Source organism: Delphinapterus leucas, chromosome X (assembly GCF_059928025.1).
Source record: "Delphinapterus leucas isolate spDelLeu-1000000601 "Yukka" chromosome X, BTC_Dleu_Yukka2, whole genome shotgun sequence".
NCBI lineage: Eukaryota > Metazoa > Chordata > Mammalia > Artiodactyla > Monodontidae > Delphinapterus > Delphinapterus leucas.
This window is the reverse complement of record NC_143150.1, coordinates 58,992,457-59,014,367: the sequence shown is the minus strand read 5'-3', so window position 1 is coordinate 59,014,367 and position 21,911 is coordinate 58,992,457. Positions and strand designations below refer to the sequence as shown.

The window sequence follows — 21,911 nt, the reverse complement described above, 5'->3', positions numbered from 1 at the left end:
TGAATGGATAAAGAAGATGTGGCACATATATACAATGGAATATTACTCAGCCATAAAAAGGAACGAAATTGAGTTATTTGTAGGGAGGTGGATGGACCTAGAGTCTGTCATACAGAGTGAAGTAAGTCAGAAAGAGAAAGACAAATACCATATGCTAACACATATATATGGAATCTAAGAAAAAAAAAGTTCATGAAGAACTGAGGGGCAAGACAGGAATAAAGACACAGACCTACTAGAGCATGGACTTGAGGATATGGGGAGGGGGAAGGGTAAGCTGTGACAAAGTGAGAGAGTGGCATGGACATATATACACTACCAAACATAAAATAGATAGCTAGTGGGAAGCAGCCACATAGCACAGGGAGATCAGCTGGGTGCTTTGTGATGACCTAGAGGGGTGGGATAGGGAAGGTGGGAGGGAGGGAGGTGCAAGAGGGAAGAGATATGGGGACATATATATATGTATAACTGATTCACTTTGTTATGAAACAGAAAGTAACACACCATTGTAAAGCAATTACACTTCAATAAAGATGTTAAAAAAGAAAAGAGTAAGGTGTCACACTATGATCACATGACCATCACCACCACCCCTAGGACCTGATCTCAAAAAATAAATAAATAAATAAGTCACCATGTCAATCTGACCCTGACTTCTATTCTATAAGTTTATACTCCTTAGGTTCTGCCTGAAACACTTTTCTACATCTATCTAGCTGTATCAAGGCCCAGGTCTGGCTTAATGAATTTAAATTAGGCCCAAAATGGACAAGTGGGAAGTATGCAGCATTCCTCTATATAGTAGCCGAGACTCACCTACTACTTCCTATGGGATCCTTCTCCCCAAATATATCCATACTGCTTCAGCTAGAAAATCTGTTCTGTGGTCCGCAAATCCAAATTTTAGATAGCTCTCTTTTCATTGCATCAGATATGCTATTCTCTCTTGCCTGCTGGAGAAAAAGGCCTGGACCAATGAAATTAAGTCAATGGAAGGAAAGGTAGCCCCTTTAAGAACTGATGTACAGAATGCTCAGGAACCCGTGATTCTGTCTACTATGACATCAGGGAGCCAAGAAAAGAGGGACTGGCTATAGACACAAGTGAAGCTTTCTTGCCAAGCTTCACTGAAATCACACTTTCAAGAGTCATGGTTTTCTTTTTTAGTTTTGTGGGTTTTTTAAATTTTATTTTAAAGAAGATTGCAAAAACAAAGCAGAAAAGGAAAGCCCAAAGGCAAATATTTAAACAATAGAGGAAAAATATTGAGTCTGTCTCATTCTTCCTGTTTGTATCAGTTTTTTTTTCCCAGATTATACTTAACCTTTATCTCATCTCCAACATTATTATCAATCCAAGGTTCCTCACCACCCCCTCCTCCAGGGGTGCTTGTGGATGGACATGAGCTTAAACTTAAGGATGAGTCATGGTACATATTTCACATCCAATTTAATCTTATTTTAATCAGAAAGTACAATGGATTATTTTATAGTCTGCATCAAATTCCCCCATGTCAAAATATCTCTATCAAAGTACCTATATAAAAATATCCTTGATTTCAATATGGCTCCATCAAAATGGCTATGTCACAATGTTATGTACCCACACATAACCAGTATGGCTGTAAGAATAGGCTCTGTGTAGATCTGGTCTGGATCCACTTATATGCCTCATGTCTGTGTTAAAATGCCAGTTTCTTATTTCAAAGTCCGTATTGCTACAATTTACTCTTTGCTTATGTACTTAAAGTATGGTCTTTAAGAACCAACTCTTTATCAATTGATTTGTATTTGTTTCCCTCCAAAACTCTGCTGTATGCTGTAACTGTTTAATGTTGCAGCTCTCTATATTCAGCTTCAGTATTCTCTAAGTTACTTTTTGTCAACTCTGTTTTGTCTGGGGATTAGCATTTTTCACACTATGACAATAGGAAGGGGGATTTATATTTAATTCTTTTGACTGGAAGCTTCACGTATTGCTTAGAGTACCAGCTGAAATGAACCTTCCATTTGCATTTCCCCTTCAGTAAGCCATTCTACATCATAGAGAGAAAGATAGATAAATATAAATAGATAATAGATAGAAATAGACAAAGACCTGCTAAATTACCACTATAATATGTAAACATTTGCCTTTTAATAATACCTTTGCTTATTTGTCATTTTTTAGGAGCAGGCCTGGAGGTATCTTAACATTTAGATATTTAGCATGTGGTATCAATATGAGCCACTGTATTTCAAATTTCCTTAAAATCATGGCTAAACCTTTCCTCTCTCCCTTAAACAAAAAACAAAATCTACCTGCAGAATCCCTGGAGTTCATCCCTTCAGAGCATCCTTCCTAGAAGTCCTGTATCTCCACCACAACAGTTCTCTGGAAGAAATTACAAGTAAGCAATCCCTTAAAAGGAAATTTAAAGCTTGTAAATACTGAAAAAGAAAGAAAGCAGGATATTATTTGGAAAGAATTTTAGCAGAAAATTTTATGTATTTATTTTTCAGTAGGAGGTGGGGTTGCAGAGAAGGAGAGGCATAGTCAGAGATAACAGTGTTTCTAACTATGAATACATACATAATTGTGTTTATGCCAGAAGATAACACATTTCCTGAGGAAAAAAGCACTGACCTAGATTAATCTGTAAGATTTTTTAAATTGTATTTCCTTCACTTATCTAAGTATCATAGTAATTTCTCAGACATTCTTAGACCATAGGAAATATTCCCTAACAAAAACCCTAGTCTTAGTGAGGAATAGAATAAAAGCAGAATCATTTTCTTTGTTTTATGAAGATGCCATTATTTTGGTATATCTGCTATACCGATCTAATGTGCCTTCTGGATGGTTTCATTTATTTGCTTCCTAGAGAATATAGTGATAAGAATCTATGTGTGTTTGATATTTTTAAAATATCCTGAAATATTTCATGTTTGTTTTTTCATTTAAAATAGCATTATGACTTATGAGCCCAAAGAGGACAATCCTTACATCCATCCATCTTTTAATTGGAATGGCTCTCTGGGAACAGCTAGACCTGAAGCAAATTATGGGGACAAGTATTCTTCAGCCATGCATATGAAGCCACTTTTCGTATGTATCATGCATTTCCATTTCTATATATAGTTATCATCACCATAGTTCTAGTAAAGGTAATATAATGAATACTAAGACTTTGCTATAGCAAAATGATATGACAGAATCATTTGAGATAAAGATATGGAAAGTTTAGCTTATAAGACTTACTATCACTACTATTTCATTTTGTTAAATGGGATTAGGAAATATGAGTCAAAGGTATAGTATATATAATACTTCATATGTATAAATATACTATGTATGTAACTTAAATTTGCAATCTTTAGAAAGGAGATTTGAGATCAAAGGAAGACTGGTTAAATTCCATGAGACTGGTCTTATGATAATCATTAAATTATCATAATTTAACAAGGCAACTGCTATTTTGTGTTTTAGTGTACTTAATACATTAAATAGTACATTGCTCAAGCTAATGCTGAATACTGGCTAATTGCTGATCTCTAATTACAAGACATATTAACAATTATCATGAAGTGCAAACTGTGTTTCTCTGTATAAGTGTTTAAAACCAGAAATCAGAAAAAAAAGTGAAATGGATCATCACCCGAAAGTTATCTTTATGAATGTTCTTGACAAATGCAATGAATTATAGAAAAATGAAAATAATTCACCAAAAATGAATACCTTATGTTTGTTGACATATTGAATTTTTGTGTTTTTTGGGGGGAAGGGTCATTTTTATTTGAGTGACCACTGACAAAATAACCTTCCCCAAAAAACCCACAGTGGAGAGAGTGATATCACCAAGATGGCAACATATGTCGTTTCTGACTTCACTCCCCCTCAGAAGAAGAACTAATATCTATTCAAGTACATGGCACTACTGAAAGAATTCTAGAAATAAGGGTGAGACTAAAGCACCCCCTGCACCACAGAGAGCAAAAGATACTGCTTCAGAAGGATAAGAGAAGCTGCTACACAATGACTGCATTGTCCCTCCCATTGCCAGTGTAGCAACACACAGAGAGGTCTTCCCTGAGTCTCTGGTTCCTCCAGTGGGAAAGGAGAGGCAAGGGGGACAACAAACCTCCTAAGTTTCTTGGAGCCCCTACTCATGTGGGAGCCCCTACTCTGGTCTCGCTACATGGAGACTGCAGGGAAATCTGCAGGGCTCAACCACTGGGAATCTGACTGTTATGGAGAAGAGAGAAGGGGCTTGCAACAAAGATCTTGGCAGACCAAGTTCATACCTGCAGTGCCCAAGTAGTAATCCTAATTAATGGCTTTGCCCATATGCAGAACCAAGTCAGTGGTGCACTTTGACTAGGGAACCCATTAGGATGCAGATCTGACTGATTTGGGTACTCAAATGAGGAGTTTTTCTGGCCGTAGAGCCTGGACCAAGGAGTCTGAGGCAAGGAGCTGAGTCATAGATCCATCCACTAGGAAGAGTGTCTCCCAGCCCCATCTGATGAGTAGCTAGTGAGAGCACCGGGAAGTTGTGTAGCCTAGCAACACTCCAGCTGAGAGACATGCAGAGCTGATTGCCCCCAGAGTAAAGCCAATACTGGACATGGAGGGTTCTCTTGCTAAGCCCAGGCAGGGGGATTAACTCATAGCCAAGGCTGAGGGTATCTCCCAACCCCTCAAGACCAGAAAGCCTGCTTGGAGAAAAATGGGAGTTGCCTGGAGTGACCCTTCACTGTCCCACTCAAGCAAGTGACCTGAAACATAGCCCCACCCATTGTGGCTCCAGAGCTCCACCTGACCACAAGAGCTGGCAAGAACCCCTAGAAGCTGTGTAACCAGCAATGCTTGAGCCAAGATGCGGGCCTGCCCAGGCAAGGGAACTGAGACATATCCCCACTCACTGTGGACTGTATCTCTCACCCCATCTGATCAGAAAGGCTGGCAAAAAAACTGGAAGCTGTGCAGCCTAGCAGCACTCAAGGCAAGAGGCAGGCAGGCAGAGCTGATAGTTTGCAGAGCAAAGCCAATGAACCTGTTCGGCCAGAGAACTTGGAGTGCAGGTTGGCTTTAGTTAAGACAACAAAGAGCTTTACTGGCTTTATGTTGCTTCTCTCACTGCACCCAGGCAGGAAAATTAATTCATAGCCCTGCTCATTGCTGAATACAGCCTCTAGCCTGCCTAACCAGGGAACCTAATCAGAGCACACAGGAAGCTGCATAGCCCATCCAACAGCCCAGACTAGAGTGGCACTTGAACAGAGAGCACAAGCCATGTCTTCCCCCACTTGCAGAAAAAAACTGGTGGTCTCACCTGATCAGGGAATTCAGTGTACACTGTCGCCTGATCTGGGTTCCCAAACAATAAGCCCATACAGGTCCTTGCTACCCTACCAGGGAGTGAAGCTAATTCATAGCCCCATCTACTACTGAATATAGTACCCAGTCCCAACCATTTAGTAAGCCTGACCAGAGAATCCAGGAAAGTACAGCACCATCTAACAGCCTTACTTGGGTAGGGAACCAAGCCAGCAGTCCTATCCAACTGTTCTCAGCCAGTGGCACACCTTCCCACCCCCAACCTCAGAGCTTGAACTGTTGCCTCCCTCCACCCCCAGCATAAAAGTAGGCCCCACTTGCCTAAGCATATTACCAACAAATATGCCTAGAGATCCAAACTGAGCTGACTGGTGAAGATCCGTCTCTGCCAAGGCAAACCTGTAAAGCCTGTATGAGGACCCCAATTACTCAAATGTGCAGATACCAATGTAAGGAATCAAGGATAACGAAAAACCAAGAAAATATGACACCAACAAAGGAAACTAATAAAGCTCCAAGAACTGACGCTAACAAAATGGAGATCTATGAACTGTCAGACAAATAATTCAGAATAATTCTCTTAAGGAAATCTAGCAAAATACAAGAACACACACACAAAAAACTAAATGAAATTAGGAAAACTGCTTTCATGGATGGAGGTCAGGCCCGCAGCCAGAGGGAGGTGTTGTTCAGTGGAGAGGCTGCTCTGCAGGAGGACACCTAGATATCAGAGAAGGCTAGAGCTGAAAAGTACCCTGCAGGTCATCTAGTCTAACCCTCTCATTTTACAGTGAGAAGCCTAAGGTTATGGGAGGGACAGGGCTTGCCGGGATTTAGACACCTGATTATTGGCAGAGCAGGAAAATTCCAGGTTTCTTAAGTCTTGTTTGACCTTTTTCTACCATTAACTTTTTTCAGCTCAAGGCTCTCTTTGGGGAAGACAAGCAGCTTTGCCCATATTATATAGCATATATCCAAAGCATATGCACTGATATGTTTAAGTGTTGTGATTGTAAAAAGGCCTTAATAAACCAGGCTTAAGTGGACTGCTCAGCAGTTCTGAAAGAAATGGTTCTTGATTACTAAACAATACAATTGTGTAGCATCAGACCTCTTCATAGCTTCCTTAGGAACTGGGGATGAGCCCTGGAAGTAGACTCTTTAAAACTTAGGAAAGCACCTGATGTTTCCCCAGGTTGTAAGACTATGTTTGCACTGGTTAATTGCCAGAGTGCCTGTTTGTGGCTCATTGGTTAAAAAGAATTTCAGATGAAGAGTATCAGTCTGGGCGCTCTCCTGCCTGACTAATCCTGTCCTGATCAGTCACTGGGTCATGTGACAGCACTGCAGTGTAAGGAAGAAGGAAAAGACTTGATTCTATGGTTTAAGGAGATGGGCTTTTATAAAAAAAATTTTTTGTTGATTTAGAATATTGTGTTAGTTTCAGGTGTACAGCAAAGTGATTCAGTATATATACTCTTTTTAAGACTCTTTTCCCTTGTAGGTTATTACAAGATATTGAGTATAGTTCCCTGTGCTATACACTAGGTCCCTGTTGGTGATCTATTTTATAAACAGTAGTGTGTATATTTTAATCCCAAACTCCTAATTTATCCCTCCTCTCCCAGATGTGCTTTTTATAATGGGAATTATTTGCATTAGAGAATGCCTTTGGGGAGTTCATGTGAGCTGAAGTAGATGTGTCAAGTAACTGACAGATGTTGCATTCTTATGACAATAAATTTATACCTAACAATTATAAATACTCTTTTATGAATTTCATTTATATGTTTTGCCCCTAGGAGGGGCAGCTTCTAGGAAAAGATTATAAGGGGCAGCTGTCACTTTTCCATATAATTATTCACTCAATCTCAATTCAGAGAGTATCAACTGAAACAATAACATAGTTTAAAGAGTACTCCATGATTAAGGTTGTAAACCCTTAAGGGAGATGACTATGATTTCTCAACATTCTGTGTGTGCTTAGCCAGTGACCGAAGAACTTCTCCAGTGGCTACACTCCATTGGAGAAAGGTTGTTTTTCAGTAATGACACAGAGTGTCCCAGACCACAAAAAAATGAACAGTTCAGTTTTAGAATTTGAGCAGCAGCATAGAGTTAAAGAACAAGTGATGAGCCAGACAGTTGATTTTAGAAAGTCTTTGAAAAACAATATTTGCATGCTTTTAAAATGAGAACAATGAAGAAATTGTTTTAGGGCATACAAGACAGTATCAGGAGTCAATGGTCCACTAGTGATCTTAGTTCATGTTAAGTTTCCCAGATACGCTGAGATTGTGCACTTGACATTACCTGATGGCATGAAGCAGAGTGGGCAAGTTCTAGAAGTCAGTGGTTCCAAAGCAGTCGTTCAGGTATTTGAAGGGACTTCAGGTATAGATGTCAAGAAAACGTCCTGTGAGTTTACTGAGGATATTCTCCAAACACCAGTGTCTAAGGAGGTGCTTGGTGGGGTATTCAATGGATTAGAAAAAACAATCAACAGAGGTCCTGTTGTACTGGCTGAAGAGTTCATTGACATCATGGGCCAGGCAATCAATCCTCAGTGTCGAAGCTATTCAGAGGAGATGATTCAGACTGGTATTTTGCCCATAGATGGCATGAAAATTCCTGTCTTCTCTGAAGCTGGCTTACCACACAATTAGATTGCAGCTCTAATCTATTGCCCGCCTGGTATGGTAAAAAAAAATCCAAAGATGTAGTGGACTACAATGAGGAAAATTTTGTGATTGTATTTGCTGCTATGGGTGTAAACATGGAAACTGCCCGGTTCTTCAAATCTGACTTTGAAGAAAATGGCTCAAGGGGCAATGCCTGCCTCTTTTTTAACTTGGCTAAAGACCCAGCTATTGAGCAAATTATCACTCCTCACTTGGCTCTAACCACAGCTGAGTAGTGAAGATCAGTATGAAAAACATGCATTGGTTACCCTAACAGACATGAGTTCTTATGCTGAAGCACTTTGAGAGGTTTCAGCAGCCAGGAAGGAGGTTCCTGGTCAACGAGGCTTCCAAAATTATATGTATACAGATTTACCCACAATATATGAATGTGCTGGTCGAGTGGAAGGTAGAAATGACTCTATTACTCAAATTCCTATTCTCACCATGCATAACAATGATATCACTCACTGAATCCCTGACTTGACTGGATATATTACAGAGGGGCAGATCTACACACGGACAGATTTCCCCACCTATTAATGTGCTGCCCTCATTATCACAGTTAATGAAGTCTACTATTGAAGAAGGTATAACCAGAAAGGATCATGCCAATGTATCTAACCAGCTGTATGCATGCTATGCTATTGGTAAGGATGCACAAGCCATGAAAGCTGTAGTTGGAGACGAAGCCCTTACCTCAGATGATCTTCTTTACTTGGAATTTCTGCAGAAGTTTGAGAAGAACTTTATTGCTCAGAGTCCTTGTGAAAATCGCCCTGTCTATGAGACTTTGAACATTGGCTGGCAGCTGCTTCAAACCTTCTCCAAAGAAATGCTGAAGAGAATCCCTCAGAGCACCCTGAGCAAATTCTACCCTCAAGACTCTGCAAAGCATTAACTGCTACTTCATCACTGGCTTGATGCTTTTGTGAAATACTGGTTCTGTTTTCTTTATTCCTTTTGCACTCCCCCATCCCTACCTTTGTGTTGGAGTTTACTGTGTTACCCTGTAATTAAAAACAAGGAATAGATAACAAAAAACTGAAATTACAAAAACAGTACATGAACAAAATGACAAGTTCAGCAAAGAAATAGAAATCATCAGAACAACCCAACCAGAAATCCTAGAGTTGGAAAATATGAAAACTGAACTGAAGAATCCAATAGAGTTTCAAAAGCAGACTCAACCATGCAGAAGAAACAATCAGCAACCTGGAAGACTGGACATTTAAAATTATCCAGCCAGAGAAGCAAAGGAAAGAAGAATGCAAAAGAGTGAAGAAAGACTATGGGACTTATGGGACACAATGAAAAGAAACAATATTTGCATGATTGGAATTCCAGAAGGAGAAAAGAAAGAGAAAGAAACAGAAAGTATATTTATAGCAATAATGGCTGAAAACTTCCTGAACCTGGGGAGAGAAATTGACATCCAGATCCATGAGGCCCAAAGGACCCCAAATAGGTTGAACCCAAATAGGGCTACACTGAGACATTATTTAAATTGTCAAAAGTCAAAGGCAATGAAGAATTTTAAAAGCAGCAAGACTAAAGAGAGAAGTTACATAAAAGGGAACCCCCATGAGATTATCAGCAGATTTCTCAAAAGAAACTTTTCAGGCCAGGAGAGAATGGGATGACATTCAAAATATTGAAAGAAAAAAACTGTCAACCAATAATTGTATACCCAGTGAAGCTGTCCTTCAGAACTGAAGGAGGGATAATGACTTTCCTGAAAAAATAAAAAAGCTAAAGGAGTTTATTAGCATGTGACCTACCTTACAAGAAATGCTAAAGGGAGTTCTCTGAGTGGAAGTAAAAGCACATTAATTAACATCATAAAAACATTAAAAAGGTAGCAAAAACTCACTGTTAATGGTAAATATATACTCAAAGTTAGATTCTATAATATGGTAATGGTGGTGCATAATTCACTTACAACTCTAGTTTAAATGTTTAAGAAAATGAATGTGGTAAAGATAACCATAACTACAATAATCTGTTATTAGTTACACAACATAATATATGTAAATTATAACAGCAGTAACATAAAATGTAAGAGGGAAGAGAAGGAAAAGTGTAAAGTTTAGGAATTTCATTGAAGTTAAGCTGTTATATATATTTTATGTAAGCCTCATGATAACCATAAGGGAAAAAATCTGCAATTACACAAAAGAATAGGATAAAGATGTCAAAGCTTACTGATACCCAAAGCATCAAAACACAAAAAAAGAGAGCAGGATAAGAAACAAGAAACAATGGATCTACAAAACAACCAGAAAAAAATTAACAAATTGGTAATAGTAAGTCCTTATTTATCAATAATTACCTTAAACTGAAATAGATTAAATTCTCCAATCAAAAGACATGAAATAGCTGAATGGATTTAAAAAAAAAAAAGCAAGATCCAATGATTGGTTGCCTACGAGAGACTTACTTTAGCCTTAGATGAATAGACTGAGAGTGAAGGGATAGAAAAAGACATTTCAAACAAATGGTGACCAAAAACAAAAGCAGAAGTAGCTATTCTTATACGAGAAAAAGATGGACTTTAAACTAAAATTGGTAAAAAGAGACAAAGAAGGTCATAATATAATGATAAAGTAGTCAATCCATCAAGAAGATATAACAATTGCAAATATTTATGCACCCAACATTGGAGCACCTAAATATATAAAACAAACAATAACACATTAAAAGGAGAAATAAACAGTAATACAATAACATTTGGGGACTTTAATACCCTATTCTCAACAATTGATAGATCAGCCAGAGAATTAATAAAGAAACAGTGGATTTGGATTTGAACAACGTTATAGTCCAATTGACCTTACAGAACATTCTATCAAACAACATCGGAATATACATTCTTCTCAATTGCACATGGAACATTATTTAGAATAGACCATACATTAGGCCACAAAACAAGTCTTAGTGACTTGAAGAAGACTGAAATCATACCAATTACCTTTTCTGACCACAATGGCATGAAACTAGAAATCAATAACAAGAGAAAATTGGTAAATTCACAAACACATAGAAATTAAACAACACTCTCCTGAACAACCACTGGATCAAAAAATACATTAAAAGAGAAATTAAAAATTTCTTGAGACAAACGAAAATGGAAGCACAACATATTAGAAATTATGGGCTGCAGCAAAAGCAGTTCTAAGAGGGAATTTCATATCAATAAATGACTAAATTATGAAGCAAGAAAGATCCCAAATAAACAACCTAACTCTATGCCTTAAGTAATAGAAAAAGAAGAACTAACTGAACTATTTACAATAGTATTAAAAACAGTAAACTACTTAGGAATAAATTTAACCAATGACGTGAAAGATCCAAGAATACTTAATGGAGAAAAGACAGTCTTTTCAATAAATGGTGCTGGGAAAATTGGATATTCACATGTAATAGAATGAAACTTGACCCCTCTCTTATACCACTTACAAAAATTAACTCAAAATGTGTTAAAAACTTAAATGTAAGACCTGAAACCATGAAAATTCTAAGAGAAAGCATAGGAACAAATCTTCTTGACACAAGTCTCAGTAATTATTTTTTGGAAACTCACACCTAAAGCACAAACAACAAAATAAAAAATAAGCAAGTGGGATAACATCAAACTAAAAGCTTCTGTACAGCAAAAGAAACCATCAACAGAGTAAAAAGACAACCTACAGAATGGGGAAAATATTTGCAAACCATATATCTGATAAGGGGTTAATATCCAAAATATATAAAGAACTAATCCAACTTAACAGGAAAATAGTAATTAAATTTAAAATAGTCAAAGGACCTGAATAGACATTTTTCCAAGGAAGATATATTAATGGCCAATGGTTACGTGAAAATAATGCTCAACATCACTATTCATTAGGGAAAAGCAAATTAAAAACACAATAAGATATCACCTCACACCTGTTAGAATGGCCATAGTTAAAAAGACAAGTGATAACAAATGCTGATGTGGATGTGGAGAAAAGGGAACCCTGGTGCACTGTTGGTGGGATTGTAAATTGGTATAAGATTTTTCAAAAACTTAAAAACAGAGCTACCATATGATCCAGCAATTTCATTTCTGGGAATATATCCAAAAGAAATGAAAACATTAATTCAAAAAGAGATCTGCACCCTCATGCCCATAGCAGCATTATTTACAATGGCCAAGACACGGAAACAACCTAAACATCCATCAATGGATGAATGGATGAAGAAGTTGTGGTATGTGTATATATATATACCACACACAATGGAATATTATTCAGCAAGATAAAAACGAGGAAATCCTACCATTTGCAACAACATGGATGGTCCTTGAAGTGGAATGTAAAACAAACAAATGAAAAACCACCAAACTCATAGAAAAAGAAATCAGATTTGTGGTTACCAGAAGTGGGGGTGAAGGGAGGGGAATTGAGGAAGGTGGTCAAAAGGTATAAATTTCCAGTTATAAGATAAATAACTACTAGGGATGTAATGTACCACATGATAACTATAGTTAACACTCATGTATGATACATAGGAAAGTTGTTAAGAGAGTAGATCCTAAGTATTCTCATCACAAGGAAAAAAAATTTTTTCCCTCTTATTGTAGCTATATGAGATGATGGATGTTAACTAAACCTGTTGTAATTATTTCACGATATATGTAAATCAAACCATCATGCTGTACCCCTTAATCTTATACAGTGATGCATGTTAATTATTTCTCATTAAAATTGGGAGAAAAAAACACTGTGAATTGATGAGTGACCTCAGAGAGGTAAAGAAAGGAAATACAAATGTGGAGTTTTAGTGACGTACAAGAGAAAGGCAAAATGCTGGATGTGTGATGGAATAAAAACTGATTTTTCACACATTAGGTAAATGGTACCATGTATGTGGACCAGTGATTCTGGAAGATAGAACTGGGAAGAAACTGGGAATTTTTACGTGACATATTAAATCAGAAAGAGAAGGAAATAGAGAATGGTACTGAACTCATTGTGGGTCAATATACATGGAAATCCAAGAGAAAATACAATCTAAATAATGAAAGAGGAAAGACTAATATTGAGAATATAGCAGGTAAACTGTCTGGGTTTGAATGCAGGTGACATCATGATTAGTTTTGATCTATGTATTAGTTCTCTGTTGCTGCATAACAAATTACCATAGACTCTGCAGTTTAAAGCATTATACATTTATTGTGTCACAATTTACGTGGGTCAGGAGTCTGGATATGGCTTTTCTGGGTGCTCTGCTCAGGGTTGCACCAAGCTGCAATCAAGGTGTCAGGCAGGCTGTATTCTCATCTGGAGTTTGGGTCCTCTTCTAAGTTCACATGGTTGTTGGTAGAATCCAGTTCCTTAGGAATCACTTAGGTGATTCCGCCCACCCTGCCCCATATCTTTCCTTGCTGGCTGTCAACTAGGGGGTCACTGTCGGTCCGTAGAGGCTACCTACAGTTGCCACTTGGCCTTCTGACAGACTCTCTCACAACATTACAGCTTTCTTCAAGGCCAGCAGAAGAAGCTTCAGCTCCATTCTCCTAAGATGGAGTCATATAAGAAAATTATTCAAGGGAATAACTATTCCATTGACATTTCCTATTATTTTCTCCATATTCTATTGGCTAAAAGCACATCACAGGTTCTGATCACACTCAAGGGTAGGGGACATGACTCATTGGAGGGTCATTCTTTAGGGTGTGTCCAGATAAATAGCAGGTTACCACTTAAAGTGGACTAAAATGGTACTAAAACAGCATTTTACTGGAAGACTAGGTGAACAGAAAAAAAATAGTGACCCTTAAAGATTATAGAGTTATAGAAATCTTGGGACAGATAGATTAATCTTTTAAAACTGAGTGAAGTTAACAGAGTAACATGACATTTTTCATTCACTCAACTAATTTGTTGCCCATTACATGCCAAGCACTGTTGTGGTAGTTAAAGAATGATGAAAGAAAAGTTCCTGCTCCATGGAGCTGTAATATAGTGGGGGAAATATATTAAGCAAATAAACACATATAGGATTACTAATTGTGATAAGTGCTATGAGGAAATAGCTCAGAGGGTAGTGAGAGAAAATAACAAAGTTGGTGCAGTCACTTTCAATGCAGTGCGCATATCAATTTTACCCTTAATTACAGTCACTAAAAGAAAAGCAGTAATATACAAGAGTTGGACAAGAGACTTAAAACGGAAGAAGTGGGCTGTAGCTCCCTTTTGTGGCTACCTCAGTCAAAAAGTAGTAGCAATTTCTAAGTAGGGGCAGGGTTGGAAGTGGAGGAGGCAAGGTAAGAGAAAAGGTTGAAGTGAAGTTGATATTGATAAGGGTAGAAGGTAGTGCACCAAACAAGAAAACAATATGCCAAGAGCTCCTTACTTAATACCTAGGGAAATTTTCATCTGAGTTTCTTTTAACAACTTCAATTTATCTTTTTCTCAAGAAATCTTCCGTTGTACTATCATTTAAAGGACACAGGAGACCAAGCTCAGCATTTTATTAAACCATATTATTAAGATTGCTCTCATTACATATACCTGTAAGCCCCTGATAAGCAAACCTAAAGGCTTATTTTAAGACTTTACCTTACTTGACGTCTCTGTTGGCATTTGACACTCACTGCTTCCTGACTCTTCATTTGACTGCCAGGGTACTACTGCCCTGGTTGTCTGCATACTTCTCTGATTATTATTCCTCAAACTCCTTCTGAAACACTTCCAACTCTGTCCACAACTTAAATGGTGCTGTTTTTTCAGGGTTCCATCTTGTTTGTGAATTTCAAATCTAATTTCAACTCATAGACGTTTCTCTAGATCTAGGCCAGTGATTCTAGTAATCTACAGGATATCTGTACATTTGTATGTCTAGCAGGCCCCTTAAAGACCTATGTCATTATCTCTTCACTCCACCCTGCTCCTCTCCTGTATTCTGTATTAAAGTGAATGGTGCCATCTACCCAATCATCTAAAACTGAAGTCTGTGAGCACTAGGAGGCTCTTTTCTCTCCTTTACTACTCTCTCTAAATCTAATCATGCACAAAGTCATGTGTTATTAATTTTTTCCCTTAAATCTAGGGTGACCATCTCACCACAATTTGCTTGGGACAGTCTTGGTTTTAAAAGTGAAAGTCCCACATTCCAGGAACCCGCTCAGTTCTGGGAAAACTCAATCCCTCTGCCACGGACTAAATTCAGGTCTTCAGCATGTCCCTTCTAAATTATTACCAACTAATTCCTCTGCTACCTGTGTCTCTATTTCAGGCTTAACTGTCACACAGCTGCCAAAGTTATTATCTTAAAACCAAATATGATTTTATTGTTATCTAGCTTAAAAGACCATACTTGATCCTTATTACAAATAGGTCAAAGTCAAAATTCCTCAAGTAAGCATAATGTGAAGGATTTTAGCTCCCCTCATCTCTCCAGCTCTACAGCTTCATCTCTGGCTGATCTTAGGTTTGCACTCTATGTTCCAGCCATACCACATGTATGGTTTCTCAAGTATATGGTTCCAAAGCATTTATGGTTCCATGCCTGGAAAACTCCTAGTCATCCTAATATGTACTTTGAATATCACATTCATGAAGCCTTTCCCAAACCTTTAAGCAGAGGTAGTGCTCTATCCTCTGCCCTCCCAGCAACACTATTATTGCCTTCATTCTTATACTAAGATATTATGTTATAATTATTTATCTACCTGACTATTGGTATGTATCTTCCACTTGATTTTTAATTCATCCAGATCAAGAACCCTCACTTATTCATTATTGTATCCTTAGTGCCAAGTACAATGCCTGCCACAGAGTGGTGGTCAACATATGTGTATATGTGCACATATGTGTGTTTATCTTTGAACCATTCTCTTACAACTGAGGAAAGTGATCAGTGCAATGTTTTCCAATAAAAATAGAGAATTCTCAAAATAAAGGCCTTCATTTCTTTCTCAGATCTGTTTTAAAATGGTATTTTTAAATGCTCATGAACATGTTTCTGAGGGTCTTTGCAATAGAAAAGTGCATCTGTGAGTAGAGATTAATTGTCAAAAAGTAACATGTTATGCTGAGAAAATGAGGTTTTAGCATGAACCCCTATCATAAAACAATATTATAGTGGTAACAGAAGTCTGTGCTACTATGACATAAACAATGTTGTTATAATAACATATGATGTGGAAACACTAGTAATGTAGTTTAATATTTGTGAATAAGATCATACAACAAAAGAAAAGTGAGATACTTCATAAAAGCAACAAATGTAATTGTGCAGTTATATAGTACTAACATTCATCACTGCAAGATTAGAGTGTGGACTTTGGTACTGTAATTTCAGAAAAAAGAGGTATCTGTTTTTCTTCCATAAATTTGCTCCTGTAATGTTAGGTTCTTACTTTAGTACAGAGATTCTGGATTGGACAATATCTAAACTTGTCTAGGGAAACTGTACTATGAGTACAGTATTTAATGATTATTTAAAAGCAGCCAACAATTCAGTTGCTAAAAAAAAATTCTGTGTGTGTGTGTTTTTAAATAACTAAAATGTATAATGGTGATTAAACAAATTTCTAAAATGATTCAGATATTATATGCACAATTTTCTAATACAAAACACATCTAAACAAGAATAGAAATTTTATTAAATATCATTTAATTATGTTTGATATTTTTAACTTCCTTGCAGAGTTTGGCCACACCAGGAGTTCCAAAGTCAAGCTACACTCAAAGAGAGAGACAACAAATTGGATACCCAATTTCTGAAGAGCCAGAAATCCCTTATAAGATAGGACGTGTGCAGACAAAACCCAACTATTAAACGTTTCCGGCAGAAAAAAATCTGTATATATATATAATTTATATATATAATATAATTTGATCATTTTCAAAGCATACTTGGAATATTTTTAGAAAACTATGGGTATGAATTACCTATGCTATAAATTATACTTTACCTTTCTTTCTGTATTAATGCCATCAATTGTTATCTCTTTATATGTTTAACTTTTCCTTCCCCCAACCCTTCCTTCTATGACCACAGAGCGAAACTTTCACTTCCAATATCCAACTTCTTTAACCAGCAGGGATGGCAAATACTTGTTATCTCCAAAATTCAGCATAACACTTGCTTACTGATTTATGACATGTATCTTTATGAAGTACTCAGTGAAATGCATAGAAGGTTGATTGCAAATTGCTTATAGAGAATATTGAATACTTTGTAGTTACTGGATAAATCTATGGAATTGCACCAAAGCATTGGCATATAAATAATGAATTTTATTTGAAATGTGTGATTTGATTATAAATTAATTGCTTAAAATAAACTAAGAATTGCTAAATGATTTCTGTAACTGAGTGGTATTGTGGAATGATCCCAAGATCTGGGTTGCTCCTTCCCCTTTTCCTTTCTTCCCTTATTCCTACTTCTCTTCCTTCATCCCTCCTTTCTTTAAAAGGCACTTATTTCACACCAACTATGTGCCAAGCACTGGTTAGTTGCAAAGGTACGAAGATGAATCTGAGATAGTCCCTGGAGCTCAGACTGGTAGAAGAGACAGAAACAAAAAACACTTATTATCCAATGTTATCAATACAATGATAAAAATGTATACAAGGAAGTAGGAGTTCAAAGAACAATTAACCAAGCCTAGGGAGAAGTGTGATGATAATGGTGAAGGACGAAGGCCATAAAAGAAGGTGATGCCTAAGCTGTCATAAAAGGTGAGTGGGAGTTAGCTTTATGAAGTGAGGTTGGGAGAGAGTTTTTGAGACAGAGGGAAAGCAAAAAGTGGAGAAATGAAAAACAACATGGAGTATGCAGGGAACTTCAAGTACTGCTGGCATGTAAAAGTGAGCAAGGGCATAAGATAAAAGATGAGGCTGAGGTGGTAGCCAAAAACTAGGTCATGGAGGATCTCATATGTCTTGTTAATGAGTTTAGACTAAATTTTATTGGTTATGGGGATCCTTTGAAGGGTTTTAAATAATCATAATCAGATTTTATGTTTAGATTGATCACTTTGATGGCTAAGTGGAGGATGGATTTAAAGGAGATGAGGGACTTCCCTGGTGGTCCTTTGGTTAAGACTCGGTGTTCCCAATGCAGGGGGCCCAGGTTTGATCACTGATTAGGGAACTAGATCCTGCATGATGCAACTAAAGATCCTGCATGCCGCAATGAAGATCTTGAATGCTACAACTAAGACCCGTCACTGCCAAATAAATACATAAATGTTTTTTAAAAAATAAAGGAGACAAGATGAGAGGCAGAGCGACCAGTTAGAAGGTAGAGATGAGGAATCCTATCACTGTAGCAGTGAGAGAAATAGATTGAGAAGAAAGGCAGATTGAAGCAAATTCTAAGTAAACTGACAGGACATGGAGACTCATGAGATGTCACAGATGGGAGGAAGAAGTTATTATGATTGAAAGGATGTTGGGACTATTCAATGAGGTAGGTTGTTAACAGATCAACAGGTCAATGAGCAGACTGGGAGAGGGGTAAGAGGACAAAAGAGCTGGGAGGATAGAGGCAGATTAATGTCACTGTAAACTTGGATATCTCAAAAGCATTGAAAACTCAATATTTCTAAAAGTGAGCTCATCTATCTAGTTGCTCATATTAGTTTCCTATGGCCACTGTAACAAATCACCAAGAACTTAGTTGGTTTATAACACTAATTTACTGTCTTACAATTCTGTAGGTCAAAGTCTGAACATGACTCTCACTGGGCTAAAATTAAGGTATGGACATGGCTGTATTGCTCCTGCTCTAGGGGAAAATCTGTTCCCTTGCCTTTTCCAGCTTCTAAACTGCTCACATCTCTTTGCTTATGGTCCCAATCAAAGCCAGCAATGGTGGGTTGAGTCCTTCTCACATTGCATCACTCCAAATACCTCTTCTGCCTTTCTCTTCCACTTTTAAGAATTACATTGGATCCACCCAGATAAATCCAGGGTAATCTCCCTATCTTGACATTAGATGATTAGCATCCTTTGGTACATCTGCAACTTAAATTCCCCTTTACCATTTAAGGTAAAACCCGCAAGTTCTATGGATTATGACATGGACATCTTTGGGGGAAGGGCATTATTCTTACTATTGTATCATTCAAGACTTTGATCACAATAAAGGTTTTGTTGGCAAGAGGAAAGGAGAAAATGGGTGCTGGAATGGCATCCAGAAGTGTCTGCCACATTCCTCCAATATAATTCTAACCCATGCAGAACCATTTTTCCCTCACAGAAAGGCAGATGGAGATGGGTTGATGGGGGATTGGCTTAGCTGTTTCTCCAGCTAAATTGTTATCCAACAACTGGAGAGAAGGGATTCATATGATTGTTCCAAAGTTGGGAAAGTTTTGCAAATTCCATGATCTCTAGTGTTGAATGTAGAAGCTGTTCAGAGCCTGTGGATGTAGTGGGAGGAAGAGAATGTAGAGGTCTTCTAGTCTAAGTTACAGTGAGGCTAGTTCTTCTTTAGAGTACCTAAAATCAATTTCTCCACTAAAACTAATATTATGGTAAGAGAGCAATTGTCCCCCCCCCCCGAATTTAAGATACATCACAAAGAAACTACAAAAGAAGAAAATTATAGTCCAGTATCATGGATGAACATAGATGCAAAAATCTTCAACAAAATATTAGTAAACCAAATTCAACAATACATTAAAAGGATCACACACCATGATTAAGCGGGATTTATCCCAGGGATGCAAGGATAGTTCAATATCTGCAAATAAATCAGTGTGATACACCACATTAACAAATTGAAGAATAAAAGTCATATGATCTTCATGAAGAACCTAAGGGCAAGACGGGAATAAAGATGCAGACCTACTAGAGAATGAACTTGAGGATATGGGGAGGGGGAAGGGTAAACCGAGACAAAGTGAGAGAGTGGCATGGACATATATACACTACCAAACATAAAACAGATAGCTAGTGGGAAGCAGCCACATAGCACAGGGAGATCAGCTCGGTGCTTTGTGACCACATAGAGGGGTGGGATAGGGAGGGTGGGAGGGAGGGAGATGCAAGAGGGAAGAGATATGGGGGCATATGTATATGTATAACTGATTCACTTTGTTATAAAGCAGAAACTAACACATCATTGTAAAGCAATTATACTCCAATAAAGATGTTAAAAAAATCATATGATCATCTCAATAGATGCAGGAAAAAGCATCTCACAAAATTCAACATCCATCTATGGTAAAAAAAAAACTCTCAACAAAGTGGTTATAGGGGGCGCATACCTCAATATAATAAAGGCCATATATGACAATCCCATAGTTAACATACTCAAGGGTAAAAAGCTGAAAGCATTTCCTCTAACATCAGGAAGAGGGCAAGGATGCCCACTCTTGCCACTTTTATCCAACATTGCATTGGTAGTCCTAGCCACAGCAACCAGAAAAGAAAAAAGAAATAAAAAGAATCCAAACTGGAAAGGAAGAAGGAAAACTGTCACTCTGCAGATGACATGATACCATATATAGAAAATCCTAAAAATACCATGAAAAAACTATTAGAACTAATAAATGAATTCAGTAAAGTTACAGGATACAAAATTAATGTAAAGAAATTTGTTGCATTTCTATACACTAACAATTAACTAACAGAAAGAGAAATTGATATTAGAGAAATGCAAATCAAAACTACAATGAAATACCACCTCACATCTGTCAGAATGCCTATCATCAAAAAGACAACAAATAACAAGTGTTGGCGAGGCTGTGGAAAAAGGGAATCCTCATGCGCTGTTGGTGGGATTGAAAATTAGTGCAGGCATTATGGAAAACAGTATGGAGTTTCCTCAAAAAAATAAAAATAGAACGGCCACGTGATCCAGCAATTTCACTTCTGGGTATTTATAACAATAAAACAAAAACAATAATTTGAAAAGACATATGAACTCAAATATTCATTACAGCATTATTTACAATAGCCAAGATATGGAATCAACATAAGTATCCAATGATAGAGGAATGGATAAAGAAACGTGATATTGTATGTATGTGTGTGTGTATATATATACATATATATATGCACAATTGAATATTACTCAGCCAAATATAAAATGAAATCTTGCCATTTGCAAAAATGTGGATGCATCTGGATGGTATTATGCTAAGTGAGATAAGTCAGACAAAGACAAATACCCCATGATCCACTGGAATTTAAAAAACAAAACAAAACAAAATGAAAATAGACTAATAGATACAGAGAACAAATGGGTGGTTGCCAGAAGGGTGGGGGATGGGGAGTAGGCAAAATAGATGAAGGGGATTAAGAGGTACAAACCTCCAGTCATATAATAAATAGGTCACATTATGCTGTAATATGCAGCATAAGTAATATTGTCAAAAATACAGTAAAAACTTTATATGGGGACAAATACAAAGACTTATGGTGATCATTTCATGATGTATGCAAACATGAAGTCATTATGTAATACACCTGAAATCAACATATTTTACTTCATTTATATTTCAATAAAAAATACAAATCTAATATTACTTCTCTTCTTAAAGCCTTCAATATTGCTCCCTCTTCTCCCACGCAGTGAAGTGAAGAACAGCATTCCTGCAGAGGAAGGACCTTTAGATGATAATAAACCAAGTAAAAAAAAAAATTGAGAGAGAAGACCTTCAAGATGGCAGAATAGTAAGACGTGGAAATCACCTTCTTCCCCACAAATACATCAGAAATGCATCTACATGTGGAACAACTCCTACAAAACACCTATTAGGGCTTTCCTGGTGGCGCAGTGGTTGAGAGTCCGCCTGCCGATGCAGGGGACACGGGTTCGTGCCCTGGTCCGGGAAGATCCCACATGCCGCGGAGCAGCTGGGCCCGTGAGCCAAGGCCACTGAGCCTGCGCGTCCAGAGCCTGTGCTCCGCAACAGAA

The 21,911-nt window shown here is 37.5% G+C and overlaps 2 pseudogenes across 1 annotated transcript in view; both read left to right on the top strand.

Annotated features, from left to right (window-relative positions):
- The window catches only part of LOC149744255 (uncharacterized), an 85,495-nt pseudogene extending 68,012 nt beyond the window's left edge, over window positions 1-17,483 (top strand). Inside the window, exons 5-7 of the transcript XR_016391324.1 lie at window positions 2,310-2,392; window positions 2,952-3,090; window positions 16,683-17,483. The product of XR_016391324.1 is annotated as an uncharacterized LOC149744255 (transcript). The remainder of the gene's footprint in view (window positions 1-2,309; window positions 2,393-2,951; window positions 3,091-16,682) is intronic.
- On the top strand, window positions 4,181-13,691 carry LOC111178209 (V-type proton ATPase subunit B, brain isoform pseudogene; annotated as a pseudogene).
- Window positions 17,484-21,911: the final 4,428 nt, after the last annotated feature.